Consider the following 16,463-nt stretch of genomic DNA (forward strand, 5'->3'; position numbering starts at 1 on the left):
ACATGAGTCAGTCAGGCTGAGGATACAGAGGGGGAAAGAAGGGGGGCAGAGAGCTGTGAGCTTCTGCCATAGGCCAGAAATCCCCATGCTAGAGTTGAGGCCCTGACTCCCCACTAGTGAGGGTGGGTGGTCATAGGGACAGGCCCTTAGGTAAGGACCCTGTGCCCCTTCAGCTGTGTGCTAGGCAGGGACCTAGTGACAAACCCTGTGCAGTTCCTTAGTGCAGGGAGAGTGACAGACCCTGTGCAGTTCCTTAGTGCAGGGAGAGAGAGACTCTGTGCAGTTCTTTGGTACAGGAACCCAGTATAGTGTATGCTGCATGTTCCTGTATGCGGCGTTGCTGATCCAGAGACTGTCCTTACGGTGGGACGTCCGGCTGGACCCCATCCCATGCGGAGGTACAGATCAGTGCTGGACCAAGCGGCACCGGTAGACCCTTTGCGAAGACACCCAGGTGTAGAGACACCTGGGCAGGTATTTACAACCTTCCACACGTGCACCAACTTTAACTTGCTCCTCACATGTGACAGGCCTGTTCACACACTTGGGTGGGCTTGGACTCTTTGGACACGGGGTTGGGAATGGGGTGTAAGTGTATAGCCCAGTTAGGGGCTAAGAAGGTTATAGCCCAGTTAGGGGCAAGGTTATAGTTGCCAGCTAGTGGCAGAGGGTGGTACATATATCTTGTTGTGTATTGCTGATGCATGTGTTAAGTTACATTCTGCATATAGTAAAGACCGTTGCTCTTTTACATCCAGTGTATGTGTTCATTTGTATGTGTCCTGCGAGGAACAACTCCCGCTCTGCTGGGAGCCATCGCAGGTGGAGGCGCTGCACCATATAGTATTGTTCAGGAGGATACACCCCAGGCTCTCATTGGCGGAGGCTCAGGCCTCCTGTGAGCCTAACAGGTAAAACACCACACCTGGTAACATATAGATCCCCCCTCACATACACTCTATATGCGATTGGGTGGGGGAATAGCTGTTACATGTCCATTGAAGTGAGTTGATTCATTAAGCGTGTCTAGGGTTTGCACTGGGTTTGTCTGACTGTACTGTATGTCAACTAATTTTACTCATTTTGTGTTCATCAAAAACCCACCAGATGGCGCTAGACATCTAGCATTGCACAGGGATAAATAAATGAAAATGGTAAATGTATTTCTAAACAGATGTATCGTTTAAACCTGCATCTTTAAGCATTTAATTACAATTTAGTATACTGGATATATGTATTCATACTTAAATGTAGAATGCTATTGGACACAAAAATAATTATTTGTCAAAGTATGAGCTTTTTAAAAATTGAGTATTATTTAACTTAATAAGGTGTGTTTCCTGCCTAGGAGTATTTTTTAACTGAACTGTGTTAATTTCAGCTTTGGGAACCCCCTGCTTACCAAGATACTTGCAGCACCTATGGGGGTAAGTATCCCCAGAAGCAGGGGGTCTTCGGAGCTGAAATGAACGTGGTTTAACTGAGGAGATTTTGCTAAATGGTGGTAGACAATCACTCCAAATTACATGGGGCTTTATGCTTCCTCTCCAGCACCGAGGAGAAACAGTGCATGAATGCCCTGGGGAGCACGGTCTGCAGCATCGACATGCTGAAGAAGCGCTGGGCAGACCGCAAGTGTGAACTGGTGGACACAGAGGATCTGGAGAGACATAGTAAGTGAAAATACAGCACATATATTATACACTGTCATGATTCCCTCCCACAGTACTCATCGGAGACCTGTAGGGACGCTCAGAGGAGTCCAGGTGAGACCCAGAACAGGTAAGAACTAGAACCATCCATGAGGCCAGCTGCCATCTTAGTTTGGATATGAAACCCAATCCAGTCTGTTAGTTCTTTGCTTGTCAACTTTTTGTTTACAGGTCAGCAGACAGGTTATTCTTTGTTCATTAGCGCTGCGTCTTTCCCTGTTCTTTTTCACCAGGCTTCTTGTTCTGCACATCAAGCTCCTTCTAGTTTTTTGTCTTGTATTACATTTGCACTCTTTGCCCCTGTTTATTCCTTGTCCCCTGCCACTATTACATTTTGCATGTAGCACTGCAGTGCTTGCAGCTACTCTTAGTTTGTCCTGTCATTTCAAATAGCACTATTTGCCCCCTGTCTTGCTTATTCCCTTAACTACCACAGCCTTTTGCATATTGCTCGGCACATTTTGCTGACTCCATTTTGTTTTCCCAGTCTTATCTACTTTAGGGTAACAATAAATCCTGTCCGTGTTTACGTATGTCGGTCTCCTGTCTTTTGTGGGTTTTCATGCCACGTCCCAAGAATTCACTTTGTTGCACACCACCAATGATTGGTTCACATTCACACCATTTACTGACTAATCATATTAATTTTGGGACCAATGCACCCATATACCTGATTTACCTCTCTCCCCAAGACTCTAGTATTTATTATTTACAGCAAGCCGATTGCATCTTCCGCTCACCATGATATGGCTATCTAGCAAGATCTGAATGATCTCATTTTGCTATCCCTTTTACACATTAAACTTGTGACTGTTGTATTATTTATTGTGTATCATGTCTACTTAATATTATTAATTATTGATCAACATGACCCACTCATTGATATACTTATTTGACTTCCTGCTGTCAGGCACACCAATCGGATGCGATCCAGTGTTTGCACAATATGTATGCATCTGATCACCATGGCAATACGGGGGTTCCCATGTACAGCGCTTGTACAATGTCCATAGAGCAGCATGGCAATGATTCTGCTCCGCATGCGCAACACTTGTATTGTATCTCAGATCACAATGGCAACGATCTCCTTTAAAACCCCAGCTGGTGTGCTAGACGCAAACTGCTGCTGATGAAGCTCCGTCGTAGGAGGGAACCGTGCGTCTGGCACGTACAGTAGCGTGACGTCCGCAGATGCCGACACGGGTCTGCAGTAGTGGGAACTGCAGGCTATACCTAGATCTGTAGGGCTTAGCAAGCGAGATAAGTAAGCAAGTGATTTGTGATCTCTCCCCTCAGTCCTGCATATCAGTCTTCTGTCTGAGCATCTGACTGCATCCGTTTTTTTCACCGATATCCTTAGTAGTGTAGCCCTGTGTGGTTTGGGCTATAGGTCTGCCTTTCTCCTGTGCTGTAATCCCCGGTAAGGGCAGGTTTGCCAGGAGTAATCATGGGTTTTCCCCACACACATGCTGTGCAGTGAGTCAGTGAAGATAGTGTCATCAGGCTCTGTGTCCAATGACAGTAACACAGGGGTGGTGCTTATTGGAACTACTTACTGCATAGCACTTCCTGAATTTAGTCAGTTGTCTCTACTCTTGAGAGAGACTGGTCCACCCTATCTGGACTGTGCAGGGCTCTGCCAGTTTGAGGCCCTCCTTTAGGGGAGTGGAGGGGGCATGTTCCTCCTATCTCGCCAGGAGATAGGACAAGAGTTCGGACAGCTTCTAGGGCCTTGACTAGGAGTGATTGTCCAGGGACTTCCTTCGCGGTGACAACCTACTGATGTGCAGCTGAAGTAACCTGCTGTGAGATGGACAGTCCGCCAAGCACTGGTCAAATAAAGTATATCCTTGAATCAACATATTTCTTGCCTGAGCCTGGAATCATTCAGGGAGAAGCTAAAGAGAGATGTTCTCCTGCAGAGATTCCTCCCTACCAGTCTGGGGATCTGTAGGAAATGAAGGCGCTGTACTAGTGAGTATTACTCAGCTCTACCTCAAAAGCCTGTCCTGATATCCCCTATACCATCACGGGAGATTCAGTGCCCCCTATTGCCAGCAGGTTTGCACCATCTTAGACACCGTAACCTGTACCCCCATTCCCCTAAGTTACCCGACATGAGATTGGGGGGGGGGAAGCAGGGTTACACTAGTGTTTTACTGCCTATTCACTGCACATTATCACTGAGGTCTGGTAGCCACACAACTACTGTTTCATTCAGCAGCTTTTCTCCTGCTCAGACCATGCTAGGGACACACTGAGGTTGCATTGTTTCTAAACAGTGTGTTATATTGGCACAGATTTACAGTATGTGTCTAGCATTTAGTTACATCACAGAGGCTTTTCAATCTGCTTCTTACACTTTGGGTAGTTATTTCAGGCTAGTTACTGTAGTATCTTCAACTCTCTGCCAGCCACCAGTACAAGCAGAGAATTGATATCCTGAGCTTGTGTTTAACTCCCTTACTACTGCACACTATCCCTGAGGCCTGGGTGCTGTACAGTATAGCTGCTGTTTCATTCAGCAGCTCTTCTCCTGCACAGACCATGCCGGGAACACACTGGGGTTACGTTGGTTCTAAACAGTGCGTTATTGTACCTTTGCGCATATTTAAGTGTCTAGTGTATAGTTAAATCACAGAGGCTCCCTAATCTGCTTGTTACACTGTGGGAAGCAATCTCTGGATAGCATTTTAAACTTCCGACCAGACACCAGTATAAGCAGTGAATTTAGTGACTTCTATCCCCAGTATCTCTATGGCAGGGGTGCACAAACTGGGGGGGCACAAGATTTTCTGGGGGCCCCGTGCTCTTCCCCACAACATTTAAATTAAATGCCGGGGGAGCGCGCAAGACCTCTGTAACTCTCTTTCACCTGCTCTCTGGTAACGCATCACAATGATGTCGCGGGGTCAAATGGCAACGTGTTGCCATGGCAACTCATTTACAGCTCTATTGCCGAGTATGGGGCCTATGCTGTAGCCTCGATTAGTTCGCTGCTACATCGCAAGGTTTGGCATGTTCTCGCCGAACGGTTTGTCAGTTGAGTTATCACGGTATTCAGAAAGAATTTGAAGCCAACTCAAAGCGTGCGGCAGGAAAATGCCTAAACCGCTCGGCGAGGCAGAAAAACTAATCTCAGTCTCACTCAAAGGTCTCCCCGTGAGATCTAGCTGCGAGCTGCACAGAGAGAGCCGCCTCTCCCTGCATATCTCGAAGTCTGGGGAGCACAGATATGTGAATAAAAAATTGAAAACACAAATAGTGCAATATGTCTGTCAAATGAATAAATTCATTGGTAACCTAAAGATTGTGTACTCACAAACTATCTGTTCTTTAAAGCATATCCATCAGTGGCAACAACATGTCCGATGTATCTAGGTGTGTGGTAACCTTGTAGATAAAAAGTAGAAGCCCAAATAGCGCAGACTGATATAAGATTTATCAGGTGGTATAGTAAAAAGCTTTTATACTCGCATGGGGTCAGGATATATCAAGCAAGCTCTCAGTGATTAGGGAAGGAGTAGGTGCCATCCAGGACCCTCAGTGTTCACCCCCTGCTCGTGTCCGCAGCTCTCTCGGCGTCTCTCCACTCTCCGATTTCAACAGTGATTGGCTGGCTTCCGCACTTCCTGGTTTGGATGCCTGGATGCAGGTTCAGGGAAGCAGCAGTGCTGTGGAAATGAATCCTGCACAGACTCAATCTTGTGGCACCCTACGCATTTCACTGGATTCCCAGTTTCATCAGGTTCCATCCTGACCCTCTGCTTCCCAAGATACAGACTCAGATATGGGGTGCCGGTATCTCCTATGCGTTTAAATGCCCCGGTAACGTGACGCGGGACATTTAAACATTGCATGGGGATACCGGCAGCCCATAACGGCCTGTATCTCGGGAAGCAGCGGTCCCCGGACCTGAAATCAAGGCAGTTCTGCTCCGGAGACCCCCTTTTCTTGTACACTAGTATTAATTTTTTTATTAAAGCAGCTTCATTACCTTAGCTTAGAAAATCTTCTTTCATCTTCTTCCATCTTCTTCTTCCATCTTCTTCTTGCATTATTTTCTTCTTCTCTTTAATTTTCTTTTCCAATGTACCCCATGTTGAATCCTAAACAGACTCATCGGCATCTTAAGCTAAAATGAGACGGAACAGGTCTTATTTAAGGCCTGTGACATTTTAGGATGTGACATCACATCCTTTAAAACAAATGTAACATATCACATGTTAAAGGAACTAATGGGATTATCTTCAATCCCTTTGGCTGTAGTTTTTATTTTATTTTTTTATTTTTTTAAAGCCGGTCACGTCGTACAGAGCCCAATCGGATTGGACATGGACCATCTGACCCTAAAATGTAATGTCACAGGCCTGTTCCATCTCATTTTAGCTTAAAATGCCGACAAGTCAATATCCGTTTTGGATTTAACATGGGGTACATTGAGTTACAAAGAAAGAAGATTAAAGAAAAGAAGAAAATAATGCAAGAAGAAGATGGAAGAAAGAAGATCTTTTTACCTGATGCTGATCAGGTAACGAAGGATGACATCTTTTGGTTGAGAGCTTCCCGATACGCTGGGATTCGGAAGGTGAGGAATATATGTAAATTTCTTTTTTCAGGTTTTTTTATTGTATTTTTGTCTTTATGTTTTTGTTTGCCCATTGACTGCTAATTTATTTATCTGTATCCATACAGATAAATACAGTGACAGCCAATGCATTTTTTTTTACAAATGCTTGTTTTGAATTAATTGTAATTTTTTTTTATTTCTGTTTATTGTTTGGAGTTAATTGTTGTGTATTTTTGGTCCTTTTTTTTTTTAATGTTGGCCATTGACTGCTATAGTGGCTTATCATGCCCATATTATATGGGTATGATGTACCACTGTGCCAATCAATTGGTAGAGGGTAGTGGTACTTGTGCTGGGGTGGGTGGTTGGGCCTCCCGGGTGTGTAGCAAGGGAGGGTGGGTAAACCCTTTAATTACTATAGCAGTTACTAACCGCTAAGGTGATTAAAGGGTTGGAGGTCATTATATTGTATTTTTTATTATTGTGTTCCTGCCAACAGAGGACATGGACGCGGAGCAGGTGATGAGGACGCCCTTCACCCTGGCAGTGGTAAGTAGGAGTTTTATTTACTTTATGCTGCTGTATATGGTTTTATTTTGAATGGGCAAATGCATTATTATTCATATCTGGATTATAGTAATTTTGCCCATTACTGTACTGTATGTGTTGGGAAGGCTGTTGGGGTAGAGGCGGTGGGTATTAGGGTTGTTGTTTTTTTAATGTTTCTTGGGGGTAGCGGGGATGGGTGAAGGGGATATTTAGCCCGCGGAGGGTGTTTATACCTACCGGCTGGGTAGTGGAGGGATTAACCCCTTCATTACCTTAGCGTATTAACCACTAATGTAATGAACGGGTTAACTCCTCCCGCAACCCCTCCCCCCGCAAAGCCTAAACACCCACCGTGGGTAAAATACCACCTTCACCCACCCCCGCTACCCACAAAAATCATGGCACTGGTAGTTAACTCATTCATTGCCATAGCGGTAAGCCGCTAAGGTAATGAAGCTGACTGTAAATAAATTTTTCATGCATCAGATTTATGCCGGGGGTCTGGTATTAATGTGCATCAGCTCTGGAGATCCCCGGCATCTATCAGAAAAAATGCATTTTATTTTTCTAAGTCCCTCTATTGCAACCCTTCTCACCAGCTTTTGCTGGTGAGCCAAATCTAGGATAAAATTGCAATTCCAGAGCCTCGATAAGATAATCGAGGCTACTAGAATTGCACGATTATATAAAAATTGTGATTTCGGGCTTCTCACCGGCAACCGAACGGCGTGTTTGGCCAGGAGCCACAATTGCGATAAAATGCTTTCGCCGCGCGATTTAACCAACTTATCGAGGCTTTCTGAATAGCTACCTTGCAAGAACAGCTCAAAAGCCTTGATAAGTTGGTTATCGAGGCTTGCAGTCTAGGCCCCTATATCTCTTTTAGCTCATTAGTGTCCCTGATATTACTAATTACTCTGAGCTATACTGAGATTTATGTCAGCTCCATCTGCCAATATACCTCACTACCTTATTAATTACTGCTTATAACCAACAACAGTGATACATGTTTTAGAATACCTATTAAATGTTATGTTTATGAGGGTGGTGTGCAACAAAGTGAATTTTTTGGCGGTGCCTTCATCTGTGTTCCTTCCACTTTCTCTGGTATTCACTTATAATTCACAGTTTTGCACCCACCGCCTATCACTAAGATTATCCATCCACCCACGTCCATTAAGTGCAGTACTCTACTTGATCATCAACACCTTACCCTTTTTCCTACTTTTAATGTTTATCCGTTCATTAATTAGCTATGAAATTATTCTGTATTTATAGTGTTAACAATATGTATAGAGATGTGCCCTCCCTTCTCGCTGTAGCTCAGCAATGGGGTTTAAAGCTTTACCTTATTCCCCACCAACAGTGTTCAGAGTACTTTCACCCGGGATGGTCAATTTCCCTGGATTTTGGAGAAAGAAAACAAAGAAGCGCACAAAGGATGCATGTATTGAAAAATACAATAAAAGTGCAAGTATTAACTTACATATGGGTAAAGGTTAGTAGTCCAGTTTAAAGATAAGCAGTCCAGGCTCTGATCTCATCACCGTCTGCTTGAGGTCTGGAGGTGGGTTCTCAGTTGGTGTATGTCTATCCCGCGCGCTCGGACACTCTGACACGGCAGGGTTCTGCATTGCTTCCGGGTGTCGCGTCTCACCACGTCACTCGCACTCGCGTCTAGCAGTCCCCCTCGTTCCCACACCTCTACAAACCTACAAATGGCACAGCTAGCTATGTGTCCGAAGCACACAGGGCTAGGGCAGCAACTGGATGTCAGGGAAACAACAAAAAACACAGCGCAAAGGCGCAATAGTGAAGTATATCAGGAATATATTAATAGAGTATATAAGGTAAGTATTCTGCGTACATCAACATGAAGAATAAATCACATTGTATGGTTTAAACACAAAGTTCACCACACGCCACACTCAAAACTTGCAGGCAGAATCGGATCACACTATTGGATCTCCCAGGCTGCTCCGGATGCTGTTTAGCCTCCTTGCGACCGCTGGCTCACCGCTCGATCTCACGGTCCCGTAGAATGCAGCTCAATAGGATGAAGAAGTCCGTTTCCAGCCGGTGGTATGTTTATCAAGCATATAGAGTCTTCGTCTTTTGAATGCTGCAGTATGCAAGTGCACTCAGAGTAATTGTGTGGCGTCTGCAGGGAGAAGTCTCGCCGACAGGAAGTGGTCACGATCCACCGTGACTCCACTAACAGGAAGCCGATGCCCCGCGCAGAGTCACGTGAAGGGAAGTGAGACACGGATACTCCTGGCAGGGATATCGAATTAAACGTTGGACATCGACTAAGACGCAACTTGCTCGAAGGGTCACCATAGACAATAGATAATCCTACGCGTTTCGTAGCTATGATGCTACTTCATCAGGGAATAATTAAACAACAGTTCCCAAAGGCACTAAATACACGTCCGGTCTCCCTCAAAGGTCAGCCCTTACGGCTTCATTAACCAATCGGGTAGGCCGTGGCGGCAGTCGCGAATTTTGAACCTGTGTCTAATTGCTTGATAAACATACCACCGGCTGGAAACGGACTTCTTCATCCTATTGAGCTGCATTCTACGGGACCGTGAGATCGAGCGGTGAGCCAGCGGTCGCAAGAAGGCTAAACAGCATCTGAAGCAGCCTGGGAGATCCAATAGTGTGATCCGATCCTGCCTGCAAGTTTTGAGTGTGGCGTGTGGTAAACTTTGTGTTTAAACCATACAATGTGATTTATTCTTCATGTTGATGTACGCAGAATACTTACCTTATATACTCTATTAATATATTCCTGATATACTTCACTATTGCGTCTTTGCGCTGTGTGTTTTGTTGTTTCTCTAGTGCATTGAGGGTGCTGAGCCACCCTTAAATAACCTTTAGCTTCAAACGCCCTACGACACAGTACACGGTTATGTATTTCCTTTAATCAGTATATGTGTAAACAACACTAATGGTATAAGTGGGTATAATTTCACCAAGATTGGTTTTATCACTTTATGGTCTGAATTTAGTTGCGCACTTGGATGTCAGAGAGCCTATAAGGACAGGGCTAATTCCGCTACGCGTTTCGCACGATACTGTGCTTCATCAGGCTCTCTTTCCCTGGATTTTGGGTGATCTTTTATCCCTGTCTAGTTGATTTTTTTTTTCCACTCTCCTTTCTGTTGGAGGTTAATGAAACGTGATGTCCACATTTATTTAGGACCCGCATAATGTGAGTCTTATATAAAGACATTCTCTCATTCTTCAAATGACGGTAATTGTTAAATAATATGTTTCAAATTATTTCTTTGAATGTTAAAGGTTTGAATTCCCCAGTGAAAAGAAGGCTCTCTCGGATGTCATTTAGAAAGGAACCAGGTGGCGGGATCTGCCTGTAGGAAACTCACTTTTCACAAAGATAAGTCTCCCAAACCTTATGACAATTATTACTATCGCTGCTTCACTTCCTCTGTGGCAGTTAAAAAAGGATTTGCGATTTTAATTAACAAAAAACGACCATTTAAATTTCTAGATTCATTCTCAGATAAGAAAGGCAGATACAGATGGAAAGGGACATGGCTGTTTCGCCACAAGCAGATGCTCGCAGGTGATGGCCAATTCTCTCATGGAACCCCCACCGCAGGCCACGTGTACAGTAAGTTTTACTGGTTGGGGTAGGGGTTTCATTTAACGTTTTTTAGCGGCTAGGGTAGTATGTTAAGTTAAGGAGTTTTTGTGGTTAGGGAAGGGGGTTTTAGGGTAACGGATTAGGGTAGGGCGTAGGGTAGCGGTTGGCAGCAACAGGTCCGAAGTGAGACACGGAAAAGCACCGGCAGTCATTTGGGCACGGCGAAATGGCCACGACCAAATTTCCTACTGGGTACAGATGTAGCCAGATTGTGACGGTTCAGGGGATTCCTGCTTCTCAATGTGTCCCCGTCACCCCTGTTCTCCCTGCCTCGGACCTTCCTCCTCCGCCTCCTCGTTCATCTCTCCCTTCCTCCTCCCGCACCCGTTCCTATGCGCCCTGTCTGGACGCATGCCCAGCTGTCACGCGCGTTCCCCGCAAGGTGCGCGCTTATCCCCAAACTCCCGATTCCTCCCGCGGCACTCATAGCTCGCGGCCCTTGATCCCCACTCCTGCCACGTTACCTCCTTCAGCTGCTCCTCCTGCCCCGTCACCGTCCTTGGCGAGCGCCCCCGCGGCGCGATGCTCCTCACGCTCCCTGGCACACACTGTGCGCGTGCATCCAGCCTTTACAGAAGGCGCGCTCACACATGCTCCACTTGTAGGTCTTCCCTGAGCCTTGGTTCCGCCCCTCATAGTGTGCAAGCCATTTCCCTGTCTGATCTACCTGTCTCCTCCCTTTCTCCTTCTGACCTATCTCTGCAACCCCTCACTCTACCCTCTGCTCCTCGTCTCTCTCCCATTGGTGCTCCCTCCTTTATAATCCCTGTCTGTCCTCTATCTCATTGCTCTGCATAGCTTCTTGTGACCCCTGTGTGTGCAGTCTCTATGCTTGGCTCTCCTGTCTCTTTCAGTGCTGGTTCCTGTCCCTGTTTACCTTTGGATCTCCCTGGCTTGAACTCTGCTTTGAATTGGATTACCCTGCTTTCTCCTGCCCTTGGACCCTGCATTCGGATACGTTTACGCTGCCTTCTCCTATCCTCGAACACTGGCTTATGGACTTGATTACGCTGCTCTCTATTACCCCTGAACTCTGGCACATGGACATTACTATCCAAACTCTCATACCCAGGACATTGCAAGTATCTGCTAACCTTTTCTCAACAGGCCCGGCAACGCATTACCACACTCCGGGCATGCCCTCACTGCTGTGGGTGCGTGTTATAACCTTACCCACCTCAGTACTGGGGACTGGCCAGGTCTGCGGGCATACAGGCGTTACATTATGCAGAGCCCAATAAATGCAGACCCCCCTGAGGTGGGCCAAGGTGTTTCCTTGAAACATTTACAATTTGTCAGTAGCCAGTTAACCACTGTTTCGCAACAGCTTGCAAACCTGTCTCTCCAGGAAACCCCAGTGGCTCCGTCACCTCCTGTCTCAGTGACCTACGGTAACTCAGGACCACGTATACCACCTCCCAACTGGTATGATGGGGACCCTCTCGCTTGGCGTGGATTCCGAAACCAATGCGAGGTGCAATTTGAAATGTCCCCCTCTCTTTTTCCTACGGGCCGTACCAAGGTGGCCTACATTTACGCCCTACTAACCGGCGACGCCCTCGCTTGGGCTTCTCCACTCTTGGAGCACAAACCTGAGTTGACCCAAGATTACCCTAAATTTAGGCATGCATTCCAACAAGTGTTTGACACTCCCGCACGCCGGAAGACGGACGCCTTTTCTTTGTTTCACATCTCACAGGCACGAAGATCCGCTGCTAAATATGCTATAGAGTTCCGCACTCTCGCCGCAGAGACTCAATGGAACGACGAGGCACTTGCTGCAGCATACTGGCACGGTCTGTCTGATACGTTAAAAGATGATCTCGCAACTCACGCCCGGCCGTCCTCCCCGGAACAACTGATTACTCTCAGCATACGTATGGATCAACGTACCCAAGAAGGACGTCACGAGCGACACTGTTCCCGTTCTCTTCCTCCCTCCTCTGTCTCTCACAGGTCTCCTGCTTTGACCTTCCTGGCTTTGGACGCTCCTGAACCGATGCAAATTGGTAGCCAACAACTACAGGCTGTGGAGAGAATGAGACGTCGTCAGAAGGGTCTCTGTTTCTATTGTCCCAGAACATCGGCTCCAGTACTGTCCCCTGAAGCCGGGAAACGGGAACACCCAGTAAAGGTAGAGGGGCTTTTGCTGGGTACAATCTCTTCTTGCCCCTCTCTCCCTAAGGATCTCCCAAAGAAACTCTTGCTTCCTGTAACGCTGACGGGCCCAAATCTTCTATTAGAAGTAAAAGCTTTCATTGACTCCGGGTCTGGCGGCAACTTCTTGGATCACACCTTCGCCTCTGAGAAACAGATCCCTCTGGTCAAGAGAAAAGCGCCCATTGGACTTGAAGCTATCGACGGACGCCCGCTTCAGCCAGCTTTCATCATCTGGGAGTCCATTCCTCTTACGTTGACCACGGTAGATGGCCATAAGGAGGTAATAGTTTTTGATATCTTCCATTCTCCCACCGTTCAGGTCATTCTAGGATTGCCTTGGCTGCAGCTCCACAATCCGCGCATAGATTGGACCGACACTGTACCTATCCAGTGGTCATCTTCTCCTGAACCTCCGTCTACCACTCCTCCTGCTGCTGTGCTCGCTGGTTTGGATTCCGTTCCTGCCTACCTTTCTATTCTGCCGAAGGTGTATCACGAGTTCCTGGATGGTTTCAATAAAGTTCAAGCTGAGGTATTGCCTCCCCATCGTCCCTACGATTGTCCGATTGATTTAATTCCAGGAACCATCCTCCCGAAGTCAAAGTCATACCCTTTATCCGTTCCTGAAACTGAGGCTATGACGTCTTACATCCAAGAAAATTTGGAGAAAGGATTCATCCGCAACTCTACCTCCCCCGCCGGGGCAGGCTTCTTCGTGAAGAAGAAGGATGGATCCCTAAGACCCTGTATCGACTTTCGCGGACTCAACAAAATTACGGTAAAAAAACGTTATCCTCTTCCCCTAATTTCTGAACTTTTCGACCGTCTACAAGGAGCCTCTATCTTCTCCAAACTCGATTTAAGAGGGGCCTATAATCTCATCCGTATAAGAGAAGGGGATGAATGGAAAACCGCGTTCAATACGCGATCTGGACATTATGAGTATCTAGTTATGCCCTTCGGGCTATGCAATGCTTCTGCCGTTTTCCAAGAGTTCATGAACGATATCTTCCGGGACGTGTTAGGAACATTTGTTATCGTATATTTGCATTCAATAGAGGAACAAAGTTCATCAATAGTGCTCAAAATGACTGTAGAGGAATATTTATAATAATGTCCATATAGACTTTCTTGATTGAAGATATAGTGATGCAGGCATCTGATATAAATGTGAGTGATGCGTGTATAGGTGAGCGTTGTGTATAGGACATATATATTGAAGTCCTAGGGGTGCTGTGAGTGGAGAATGATTAGCTCCACCACATTACTCCTAATGAGGACAATGTCACACACGCTTGCAACCACCTTGGTAATACACCTTCCAGCAAAGAAAAGGATAAAGAAACTCACATGAGAAAAGCCTGTCTTCTTCTTGTTGGTGGCGTGCATCCGTGATAGTGATGAGTAGATTAGTATGCTGCAGGACGCAGTGTGTCAGGGCACAGCCAAAGATGATCAGGATGACAGCTTGTGGTTAAAAGGTAATCTTTATTTGAACATCATGGTGCAGACAGAGGAATGGAGGGTAGCTCTTACGCGTTTCACGCCTAGCTGGCGCTTCGTCAGAGAGTGAAAATGTAATGCTGGGACCCCCTTGATATAGTACTTCTAATTATGGTTCAAATGAATCACAGCCGCGGCTCCGTTGGCCGGAAGTGACGAAACCGGAAATTGAAAACCGGAAGTGACGCGACGGACTCCATGCAAGAGATGATTGTTTACAAGCTAGATTTGTAGTCATGGAGACCGTAGCGTCATCCCTCGGTGTCAATAAGGGGGAGAGTGTTACTCACGGACCCAGCATTATCACCCCACCATACAGAAAAATACATCAACGGTGGTGGTTTAAAAACAATACTTAAAATGTAACAACTATGCATATGCTGAAGGACTCAGTAATTAATAAATGAAATATTATCCATAATGTACGATTGCATTGATATAATTAGAGCTTTTATAGAGCTTTGTAGAGCTTTTGGGATTTATTGAAGGTCAATAAGGAATTAATGTAATAATGACAAATCTATGATCTCTAGTTGGTTGTTTATATGCAATCTAGCAACCATAAATAATGGGTTCATATATTAGTGAGCTAAATATCAAGTTTTACACGAAAAGGTGCATTTGAAACAGTTATACATATCTGATTAGTATTTTTACAGATATTAAAAAACAACATTATGGAGCTATTGAATCAATGGATTTGTTCCTGTTTTTAGATAATATTATAGCTGTTTTCAATAGTAGTTAAGGAGCGTAAACACAATATATATATGAGCATCACACTTATAAGTCAGTGTACAATTGATTAAAGTCTGATGGTATATTACACATACACATATTAGTTTCTATGTTTATCCATCAAAATTATTAACAACAGAAACATATTGACAGAAAAACATATATTTCACAAAAAATGTTTTAACTCCCAATCCGTGTTTATACCCCCGGGTGCCAGGGACCCGAGGGTATAAATCCAGAACATTTCTCTCTGGTTCAGTATGTTTTCTCTATTGCCTCCTCTTCTATGTTTTGGGATATGCTCTAGAGCACTGAATGTGAAAGTGTCAATGGAGCCTCTTGGACAATTTGTGAAGTGTTTTGACACTGGTAAGTTAGGATCTTTCTTTTTTATAGATCGTAAATGCTCTGAAATTCTTATTTTTAAAGGTCTAATAGTCCTCCCAATGTAGGTACTGCCACAAGCACAATTGAGTTTATATACAACATAGTTAGTGGAACATGTCATAAAATGTTTTAACTTGTATTTTTGATTGCAATCAAGCCAAAAAAATCAAAAACATCATTGAAAAACATTGGAGGGTTCTGCAGTTAGACAAAGGACTAAAAACAGTCACAAACAACCTACCGAAATTCGTATACAAAAAGGCAAAAACCATAGGATATCATTTATCCCCAAGTTTATTCTCTGCAGGACAAAGTACATCTCAAAGTAGTCTCCCACAAGGTTTTCACAAATGTGGCAAATGCACATATTGTAAATATGCAACACCATTATCCCTAGTTCATAGTAAACATACTAATCAAAAATACAAGTTAAAACATTTTATGACATGTTCCACTAACTATGTTGTATATAAACTCAATTGTGCTTGTGGCAGTACCTACATTGGGAGGACTATTAGACCTTTAAAAATAAGAATTTCAGAGCATTTACGATCTATAAAAAAGAAAGATCCTAACTTACCAGTGTCAAAACACTTCACAAATTGTCCAAGAGGCTCCATTGACACTTTCACATTCAGTGCTCTAGAGCATATCCCAAAACATAGAAGAGGAGGCAATAGAGAAAACATACTGAACCAGAGAGAAATGTTCTGGATTTATACCCTCGGGTCCCTGGCACCCGGGGGTATAAACACGGATTGGGAGTTAAAACATTTTTTGTGAAATATATGTTTTTCTGTCAATATGTTTCTGTTGTTAATAATTTTGATGGATAAACATAGAAACTAATATGTGTATGTGTAATATACCATCAGACTTTAATCAATTGTACACTGACTTATAAGTGTGATGCTCATATATATATTGTGTTTACGCTCCTTAACTACTATTGAAAACAGCTATAATATTATCTAAAAACAGGAACAAATCCATTGATTCAATAGCTCCATAATGTTGTTTTTTAATATCTGTAAAAATACTAATCAGATATGTATAACTGTTTCAAATGCACCTTTTCGTGTAAAACTTGATATTTAGCTCACTAATATATGAACCCATTATTTATGGTTGCTAGATTGCATATAAACAACCAACTAGAGATCATAGA

The sequence above is a fragment of the Ascaphus truei genome, chromosome 3 (genome assembly GCF_040206685.1).
Source record: "Ascaphus truei isolate aAscTru1 chromosome 3, aAscTru1.hap1, whole genome shotgun sequence".
NCBI classification, from domain to species: Eukaryota; Metazoa; Chordata; class Amphibia; order Anura; family Ascaphidae; genus Ascaphus; species Ascaphus truei.